This window comes from Octopus bimaculoides, chromosome 3 (assembly GCF_001194135.2).
Source record: "Octopus bimaculoides isolate UCB-OBI-ISO-001 chromosome 3, ASM119413v2, whole genome shotgun sequence".
NCBI classification, from domain to species: domain Eukaryota; kingdom Metazoa; phylum Mollusca; class Cephalopoda; order Octopoda; family Octopodidae; genus Octopus; species Octopus bimaculoides.
In genome coordinates this window covers 1395086-1404756 of record NC_068983.1, presented here as the reverse complement: position 1 = coordinate 1404756, position 9671 = coordinate 1395086, and the positions used below count along the sequence as shown (strand labels likewise).

The 9671-nt window shown below is 37.7% G+C and overlaps 1 protein-coding gene across 3 annotated transcripts in view; it reads left to right on the top strand.

Moving 5' to 3' along the window:
* The window catches only part of LOC106876115 (nematocyst expressed protein 6), a 94127-nt gene extending 86863 nt beyond the window's left edge, over positions 1-7264 (top strand). For all 3 annotated transcript variants that reach the window (XM_014924526.2, XM_014924527.1, XM_014924525.2), the window contains one exon: positions 6511-7264. The gene's annotated coding sequence lies outside the window, so the exon portion shown is untranslated. The remainder of the gene's footprint in view (positions 1-6510) is intronic.
* Positions 7265-9671: the final 2407 nt, after the last annotated feature.

The following is a 9671-nucleotide window of genomic DNA, read 5'->3' as shown; positions in this document are numbered from 1 at the left end:
TAGATAGAAACTGAAAGAAGCCCGTCGTATATATATATGTGTGTGTGTGTGTGTGTGTGTGTGTGTGTGTGTGTGTGCGTGTGTTTGTGTTTCTGTGTTTGTTCCTCCACCATCGCTTGACAACCGATGCTGGTGTGTTTACGTCCCGGTAACTTAGCGGTTCGGCAAAAGTGAACGATAGAATAAGTACTGGGCTTACAAAGAATAAGACCTGGTGTCGATTTGCTCGAGTAAAGGCGCTGCTCCAGCATCGCCGCAGTCAAATGACTGAAACAAGTAAAAGAATAAAAGAATCTGATGAAAGAAAAATTGATTAAGCAACATTAACAATGATATAAAGAAAACTACCAACTTTAAGCGACAAATCTCAATAATTAATGAAACATAATCAATAAAAAATAACTGGTAACATTAATCCATGATCATATTGTAGAAGGTTATCCCTCTACCTCTAAAGTTTTCCTCACTGATGTTTTAGAATTCTTCAGTTTATCTAATAATATAGATGAAAACAAGATAAGGATTATCATGTCTGTTAGCTTTCTTGAGGATATTGTTCTCTATTATACTCTGTTTGCTCCACGATTATCTTCCCTTTTTACCTGTCCTTCGGTAGTCTCTAAAATACTGTGCATTAAGGATTTTGTAAATGAAAACTGTAAGAAGCTTTGCCAAAATTGTAAGGAAAAGGTTTGTTTCTCGTATGTTGTTTATCACAATATTATTTTCTTAATGAAATAATGTAATTGATTCATTATTCTTGTGATTGCTTAAGGGAATAATGATCATCACTTGCTGCTTCTATGGTGAAGAGAAATTAGTTATGTCAATATTGTGTTTATAATAACACAACGCATTAAGCACATCAATAACTCAGCCTCTAGGCCCTTGTATAAAGGTAATATCTTTTCTGTCATATATAGGCCACTGGGGTATGGGGCATCGTTCTTTTGTCTCTTGTAAGTTCATGAACTTCCTTCACCATCTGGATCATCTTAATATCTTTTGCCACAAGCGCAAGTCAGACGAGAACTATCTGCCTGTTGTTATTTAACAGTGACTGTAGAGTGATCTATACGTTGGTTTCCTTGTGGTAGCCAGATTGCTACTATATGTGTTAATAGTTGTTTTATGAATTGCCACACCAGATAACAGATAGAACATGAGCGTTTATTCCTACAACAATAAATCAAATGAAATGAATTCAGCGGCAATGGGGCGAGAAAGTATATCGTTTTTAGCTGTTGTACTTTATTAATCAATGGAAGTAGGAAAGGTGATGCCTAGGTCAGTAGTTCTAAACCAGGGTCCATATGACCCTTCTGGGTCCATGTGGCCCTTCGGGTTCCACGTAAGATTTTGTGCAATAAATTGCTCATACTTCACATCACCCAAATACTTTAATTTTTATATACATTTCCTAATAATATTTACTTATAAAAGCAAGGATTTTTTTATACACATGGAAGAGGGGTCTAGTTGAGTAGATTAGGAATTAAAGGGGTCCGCAAGGAAAGTTCGTTGAAAATCACTGATCTAGACGAATGCTCAAGGTTTGTAATGAAAACTTATAAAATCGTTGTGAGTGCAGTGTGGGGAATGACAAGAACGGAAGCATGAAGCGCTGATTCGAGGAACGAACACACAGACACAAAGACACAGCGAAAGACCACGCACAAGGAGAGAGGTGATTTGATAATGAACACACAGACACAATAGTAGCAGTGAAAGAAAGGCTGCAGATAGACATATACAGTAACAACAGGGAGAAAACGACTGATGAAGATGAAGGATAGAGAGAAGGAGTGAAGTGTGTTGGGTAGTGGAGTGAGGAGGAAAATAAGAGAAATTTGAGGTGGAGACTGAAAAGGTAGGTTAAGAAAGGTCGAGACTGAATCGTTATTCTGAGTTGTGTTTGTCTGCCTATCACAGAGGTGTTGATATATAACACAGAGGGAAAGGCGGTCAGGCAAAGGGCCAAATGAATGGGAGTGGAGGGCAACATGTTTTGAGGGTTTCGGAAATGTTTGAGGAAGTGGTAGGCCAAAAGGGATTCATTTTGGTCGGTTTCTTTTTGTAGAGATGCTATTTTGCACAACAAATAATGTTCGAAGAAGTAATATATATGTAAGTTATAAACATTAGACATGGAAAACGATGTCAGTTTGTGGCGCTGGAATTGAAGTAACTAATACAGACGTGATTGTAGAAGGTTGCAAATGTGCCAAATTATGGGTGATTAGAGAACTCCTGGCCTGAAAGTCATGTCTGTCTCTGGTAGTATTTGAGAAAATGAGTCACCTGCTGGAAAGATTGTCAAAGACGAAAGCTGCGGTCTCATAGTCGCTCACTAAAGTGACAAATGAGAGGGAAAAGAATTTATGCAAAAATGGTAAGAATATATTAGAGATAAGGTGAAATGGCACACGTAATGTAGCCTCGAATACAGGGTGGAAGTGACATCATGAGTAGAAGATATGGCTCATTTTTTTGTGGTAGGTTAGAAGGAATTGTGAGACGGGTTAGTATAGTTGAGATTTGTAAGGGTAGAAAGGAAAGACAATAGAGCAGGACTGGAGTTCAATTGAAATAAATAGAAATAGAAACGTCTAGAATTTGATGGAAGGGTCAACAGATGTATAGAATAGCTTTGTTGACATTGGGAATATCTCCCAAGAATATCATTCCATACTGCGAAAATGACCCACCATAAAATGCAGAGGTTAGAAATCCATCAATCATATTTTCAGATTAGATCCGGAACCCTCCGTTATTATAAACGCTAGAAACTCTGCTATCGGTCCTTCCACCTTCACATCCTGAGTACCCAGCAAAGTTTTGACCGAACCATACACATATAAACACATATGCACCCAAGTATAGGGTATTTGGGAACCCCTCCTTATCCTTTCACATATCAAACCTGTACGCATACCAACCCGTTCAAACCCATTCAAGCACTTATTCACACGCACACACACATTAACCCACGAGACTCCCGCTGTATCAAAACACAGGTTTTTAGGGGGTGGGAAGTCAAGAGACCCATCTCTTCATAAAGGGACATGCAAAAACAGACTGAGAGCACTCTACTGGCAACACAAGACCAAACTTTGGCCATGAAATGGAGGTTCAACCTTAGGAATGAGCAAGTGTCTCCATCGATCTGCATCTGTAATAGAATAGACGAAAACATTGCCTATATCGGGAACAGTTACCCTAGACTTGCCCAAACCCACTACATGTTGTGGCGACATTATCAAGTAGCGATAGTGCTACATTGGAAACTGTGCAAAAAGTGAGGGTTAGAGAGAGGCAAGACGTGGTATGAGGACAAACAACAGAGAGTAGCAGAGTCGGAGACTAGCAACATCCTCTGGGACTTTCCAATCCAAATAGATCAGGTACTAGAGCTTAATAGATGCGTGTGTTATATAGTTGGCGTTGCGTTCCCCTTTGACCTACGAATAGGAAGGCGATAAGATAGATATATACAATCCTCTTATGCACGAAATAGCCTGGCTATGTAAAATGAAGAAGGTGAAGATAGTGCTAATTATTTTTGAGTTCTGGAGCCCAGTATCAGAAGGCATCAAGGGGAGTATAAAGGAAATTCAAATAGAGTGCCCAGTAGAACAGTTACAAAAAGTTTGCCTACTTGGTACACAACCAGAATAATCAGGAAAGTATTAGATAACTGACAGAAAAAACGAGTAGTATAATATCGTAGGCTACGGCTGTACGACTCCAGGAATTCCAACAAAAGCTGGGATAAAAAGATTAAATAACGTAATAATTTCAAAATGTCTGCACAAGACCAGCAATTGTGAGAGAGGGTGCTGATCGATTGCATCGATACCAGCACTCAACTGTTACATATTCTATTGACCCCGAAATGGGTGAAAAGCAAAATCAACCTTTGTGGAAATTTAACTCAAAATATAAAACGAACGAAATGCTGCTAACCTTCTGCCGGGCGTGCGAACGAGTCTGGCAGCTCGTTTGCCATAGTAGTAGTAGTAGTAGTAGTAGTAGTAGTAGTAGTAGTAGTAGTAGTGGTAGTAGTAGCAGCAGTAGTAGTGATTTATTTTGCTTGCCCCCAGGGTGAGTGAAATCGAATAATAAAAATAATAATAAACGTTTCAAATTTTGGTACAAGGCCACCAACAATTTCTAATGGAGGTCTAAATCGATTAGAACAACCCCAAAACCTGATTGGTACGTATTTTATCCAGCCCTAAAGAATGAAAGGAAAAACCAACTTCGGTTGCACAAGGCCAGCAAATTTGATGAAAAGGGGAGGGGGTAAAACCATTCTAAACCAATAAGAAGAGTCTTTTATTACCTAACCATATGTAAAATTTGAAGGAATTTCAAAAATTTGAATTATTCTGTTTGTCATGCAATTTCGGAATCAAAGATAATTCTTAAACCAAACTCAACTTTGTTTTAGCACTCTAACAAGCCTCGCACTTATTTATTCTTTCTGCTATAGGTACAAGGCCTGAAATTTGTGGGGAGGGGACTAGTAGATTAGATCGATCCCTAGTAAGCAACTAGTACTCAATTCATCGTCCCCGAAAGGATGAAAGGTAAAGTTGACCTCGGCGGAATTTGAACTCAGAACATAGCGACGAGCGAAATACAGCTCAGCATCTCGCCCAGCCTCCTAACCACTCTGCCAGCTCGACGCCTTCTTTGCATTTAGCAAGCCACGCGGAATTTCGTTATGCAAGCAAAATATACTATAGAGGATATTAAACGATTTTATAGGCAGACACCCCATTCTACTGCGTTAGCATTGCACTTTTACACTACTTGTTAAGGCTGTCTCTATAGGAATTCTAGCCAGCACTGATGTTTGTTAAAACGTTTCGTATACGAGAGCTCAGGCGTAAACAAACAATGAGATCGAAGATGAAAAAAGGGTAATGGGAGCATGACATATTTCGTGGGGTTATTGCCCCTTCATCCCTTTAAACCCTTTCATCCTCCTCGAACACATTGCTTACATAGCCACTATATACAGTGGTGTAACGCTATTGGATATACAAATTTTACATATTACTTTTATTGTTATATTCCTTAGTTCACATTTTCCTAAGACCTAAATGTGCTGTAGAGTAGCCTGAAATCTGCACCACAGTTCAATGGGTCAAAGTAACATCAAAACATTTCCGAGAATAGACTGACACCAAATACGTGAGATGTAGCCTTCCAGGGGGACTGAGTCTATAAGCTAGAAAGCCAGACGGAGAGAAGCCCTGAAAGCCAGGCGGAGATCGCATTTATAACTCTGTGTGTGTCTGTGTGTGTGTGTGTGTGCGCGCGTGCGTGTGCATGCAAACATGTATGTGAATATATGAACGTGTGTGTGCATATAAACGTGCGTATGTCAACATGTGTGTATATGTTAATGTATATGTGTATGTCAACGTGTGTTTGTGTATGTAAAAGGCAATTCCCAAAATGTAAACTTCACAAAATCGCCATAATGAAGTTACAAAAAGGGTTTTTCTCGTGATTCTACGAGGTGTTATTTTCTGAAATAAGACTACAGTTATCCATAAATATTGTATTTCTAGAAAATATATATTTAACTCGCAGTCAGCACTGTCATATCTATAAAAAAATCTGGCAAATGTCGAATACTTCCTTCTTTGCGTCGTAAGAGAAGTTGCGGCCACTGTTAAGTCTAATGAAGAATATATTACCTATAAGCATTTTTTTGCACACAATTGTTTCTATTAAAATTTTAACTTATATCCAAATTATTACTAAACACAGTGGTTAGATAGGTTATTAAATGAAGAGAAATAAATGGATCTACCATTGAAAGATGTGTATTACGAAGCGTTTAAAATTTTCCATTGTCATTAGTATCAACGTTGCTTTCACAGAATTTGCCAAAGGAGAGAATCATCTGATATGTAATGTTGGAGAACAAGTATCAGGCAAATGTGGTTGTAAGGAAATTGAAATGATTGTCAATGAAGAGGAAGAAATAAACGAATGATCGATGGAAGTCACTACCAGCTGCTTCTGAAGACATTGAGATTAGTCGATCGTTCGGATATTGCTTGTGGAGGGGCGAAACTGGAATATTTTGTAGAACATTTACAAGCATTTACCTCAGTTAAGGGAGAGAGAGAGTAGAGAGAGAGAGAGAGGGGGAATAAGAGAGAAATACAGCAAGTGAGACGGGTGGTGTGTTTGGAGCTCCCAGTTTTATTGTAAATTAAAACACAGTTTTTCAATCTGTCGCATTGTTTCGTTGAAACATCAGCAGCCTTTTACACTTGGAAACAGTATTTAACTGTCTAAAATGTGTGTAAATTGAGGTTAAAGCTTAGAAACGAGTAACAGAATGAAGAAAACAGAAATGGATTCTGTAGACGGACTACAGATGTTCATCTCTTGTTTACAACCTGGCGAAACATATTCCCTAGTTTTCTCATTTACTTATGGATAGATAATTTCACATTCATCTATATCTTGTTTTCTTTTCAGAATAGAAAGAGGGTCTGAAAAAGAAAGAAAAGAAACCTGGATATTTTATTATATAAAAACCTTTACATTTAAGAGCGGATATATGATCTGAATTATAACAGCAACGAACTAATTTTTATAGAAGTGTTAAACAGAATTTCATTTATATTCCTATTTTCAAACACTGAAATATTATATTTCACCGATTGAATCTTACGAAAAAAGAGCCGGAGCTCTATGAAATCAAACTTGTGGTCTGTCGTGTTTATTGGAGTCTAATGAGAGATGAAATGTGCGAATCTGCTACGAATGTCCTATAAAACTCCAGGGTCAGAAATGTTGCTTACACTGCTTCAATACAGTAATGGTTTAGGAAAATAAAACACAAATCTGCGCTGATGAGGACTGATGCCGCCAACCGAAGAGACCAATGGTTCGTGTCTTGGCAATACTGTCTTAGCAAGAATTAAAATAACACAAATACATATAATTGTTTAACAGAACAGCAAGAACTCATGCAATGATAACAAGAACAACATAAAGATAAGTTTGTTATGATATCAGAATAAACAGCAGTTCTGCCTACATTATCTTTCTCAATAACAACAGCAACAACATAAGTGACAATAAATGTAAAATGATGTTAACAAGAGAGTAAATATGGCACTGTTCTATGTGAATTTCTAAGCAGTTACTGGCCATTTATTTGTAGTCAACGAAATAAAATTGTCAAATGGTTGATGTTTGAACTTAATAAATTTTAATTAATTCTTGATACACAGATTTTGTTCATTTTTTCAAAGTGTTAATTTTTGTGCAATATTTTCTAATTCGTAAAGATTTTTAATGCAAAGAAATGAATCATGTAACACTTGGTTTTATTCTGGAAGCGTAACAAAACTTTGAATAAAATGGCATGAACTTTTGGAAAATCCTCATCAGATAAAAACAATATTTATTTCTTTATTGTCCACAGGGTGCTAAACAAGGACAGACAAAGGGATTAAGTCGATTACATCGACCCCAGTGCGTAACTGGTACTTATTTAATCGACCTCGAAAGGATGAAAGGCTAATTCAACCTCAGCGAAATTTGATCTCGGAACGTAACGGCAGACGAAATACCGTTAACCCTTTCGTCCGGCGTGCTAACGTTTCTGCCAGCTCACAACAAGGAAGCGATTTGTTGGGGAAAAGGAAACGAAAAATGGAAAGAGGATCACCCAATATGGTTTCCTGTTAAATGAACCAATATATTCCTGGATCTGCAGTCAAGTCTGAAATATAAGCTGGGTAGCGACATTTTCCTAAGGCAAGATCAGATTAGGAATAAATATAAATGAAGGCTAACGTTTTCAAGTCGAAAATAGAGACAATTATTACGGCTTGAGCTTTCCATCGTTGCTTTTATCAGTGTTCGTAGGCTGTCAAATGGCACTAATGCATACGACTCTGCAAAGTAGTAGTAGTAGTAGTAGTAGTAGTAGTAGTAGTAGTAGTAGTAGTAGTAGTAGTAGTAGTAGTGTTTTATTCTTCTCTTGCTTTTGTCATTCGACCGCGGCCATTATGGAGTACCGCCTTTAGTCGAACAAATCGACACCAGGACCTATTCTTTGTAAGCCTAGTGCTTACTCTATCAGTCTCTTTTGCCGATCCGCTAATTTACGGGGTCGTAAACACAGCAACATTGGTTGTAAAGCGATGGTCGTGAGGCAACAAACACAGACACATATACATATTCTTATATACGACGCGCTTCTTTTCAGTTTCCATCTACCAAATCCATTCACAAGGCTGTGGTTGGCCCGAGGCTAGAGTAGAAAGCACCTGGACAAGTATCACGCAGTGGGACTGAACCCGAAACCAATATGGCTGGGAAGCAAGCTTCTTACCACACAGCCACACCTGCACCTCGTCGTAGTCATAAAGACAAGAAAGTGCCAAATAATTGACTTCACACTCCCAAATGATGAGAAAGTCGATTTGATGAGTATAGAGAAAATAGCAAAGTACCAGACCTTAGATATTGATTTACGGATGCTACGGAAAGTATGGGTAAAAAAATATAGAGTATTTATAGGTGCATTAGCAATTAATTCTAAAGATTTGAACAGAAGAAATGGGCATAAAACCTACTTCAGTGTAGCTGCAGAAAACAGAGTTATTAGGGAGATTTTGGAAACTTAGCAGGGTTCTTGGCACCTAAGTTTACGTGATGTAGCCTGATATTGAGAATATTTCTATTCGAACAATTTAATCTGCTTAGTGTATATGAAATAATAGCAATAAAAACAACAACAACAGTAACAATAATAATAATAATAATTTATTTCTTTATTGCCCACAAGGGGCTAAACATAGAGGGGACAAACAATGACAAAGGGATTAAGTCGATTACATCGATCCCAGTGCGTAACTGGTACTTAATTAATCGACCCCGAAAGGATGAAAGGCAAAGTCGACCTGGGCGGAATTTAAACTCAGAACGTAACGGCAGACGAAATACCGCTAAGCATTTCGCCCGGTGTGCTAACGTTTCTGCCGAGAAAAACGTCGAGAGATATGACAGGTTAGCTTGAGAAGTTAAGTATTTGTGATCGATGAAAAAGGTAGCAGTAGTACCAATAATTGTCGCAGCTCTGGGAACAGTGAGCAAAAATCTCGAGAAGTACGTGGAACAAATAAGGGCTGCAGTAAGGTTGGAACACTTGCAGAAAACAACACTGCTTGGAACCGTTCGAATGCTCCGAATGGTGCCCTAAAAATAAGAGGTGTTACCTTAGTTCACTGGTAGGGAGGGAACAGCTGACATTGTAGTACATCTCCAGCGTTGGAAGCTGTACATAGGCAATAATAATAATAACAATAATAATAATAATAATAATAATGATAATAATAATAATAATAATAATAATAATAACAATAATAATAATAATAATAATAATAATAATAATAATAATAATAATAATAATAATAACATCCTTAACTGGACACTAAACGAACTATGTAAAATAGACAGGAAAACAAGAAAAATGACAGGATATAGGATGCACCACCCAAAATCTGACATAGAAAGGCTATATATACAACGCACAGAAGGTGGCATGGGTCTTATACAGCTAGAAAACTATTATAAAATAACCACTATAGGACTGCAAAAATACCTACTCCAGAAGCAAGGGA